At 39.0% G+C, this 794-nt stretch overlaps 1 pseudogene; it reads left to right on the top strand.

The window, feature by feature from the left end:
* The first annotated feature begins 341 nt into the window (after positions 1-341).
* LOC134938188 (U2 spliceosomal RNA) lies at positions 342-516 on the top strand (annotated as a pseudogene).
* The last annotated feature ends 278 nt before the right edge of the window (positions 517-794 follow it).

Here is a 794-nt window from a genome sequence, read left to right on the forward strand (position 1 = left end):
ATAACTGTCTTTTGGACAGTATAGAACTTTTTAAACCAACCTTGATGGTTAAAATATATTCGAAGATGTATATACATGTGTGTAAATATATCTATATAGATGTAGTTCCTTATTAGCAATAGCTTCATTTAAGATTACCGGCTATTATTGCTCCCCTCTAAGATTAACACATGTTTACATATAGGCAGCGCAGATGGTGTCATGATTGCCAATGCTGTCTCGCAGCACTCACACTATGCCTGCATGTGGGGAGTTTGTATGTTCTTCCCGTGTTGTATGCAAGATTCCTGTTTTGACCTTGTGTTTCAGGGTCATCTACTGGCCTGGTAGTTTTGTGACAACCAGTCTCTGTCGCCTTTTGGCTAGGATCAGTGTAGTATATGTTCTTATCAGTTTAATATCTGATACGCCTCTACTGGGGACCATATATTGAATGGATTTTAGACATGGAAGAGGTTGCTCTGTCCCTTCTACGCATTTACCAGGTTTTACACCTCTAGGACTGATGTAACTCGTGATTTGAATCCAACACGTCTGTAAAGCGTGTGACATAGTCTCAGATTTGTCTTTCTAAAACTCTATAATTTATATTTCAGCTGTGCCTGGGAAAGTTCACTAAGGTGTATTACAGTCTGTACTGTTATAATGACCTTTTAAGTCCCACAGATTACTCCAATAAGGCATCTGTCTGAGTATCCATTAGAATACGGTAAAGTCTGTTTTCTCTGCCCAGCCGACTTTAGCTACAATGAACAAGCGAAATATTTAAGGCTCATCAAAACCTGATTTGCAGG

Source organism: Pseudophryne corroboree, chromosome 6, assembly GCF_028390025.1.
Source record: "Pseudophryne corroboree isolate aPseCor3 chromosome 6, aPseCor3.hap2, whole genome shotgun sequence".
In the NCBI taxonomy this organism is placed as follows: Eukaryota; Metazoa; Chordata; class Amphibia; order Anura; family Myobatrachidae; genus Pseudophryne; species Pseudophryne corroboree.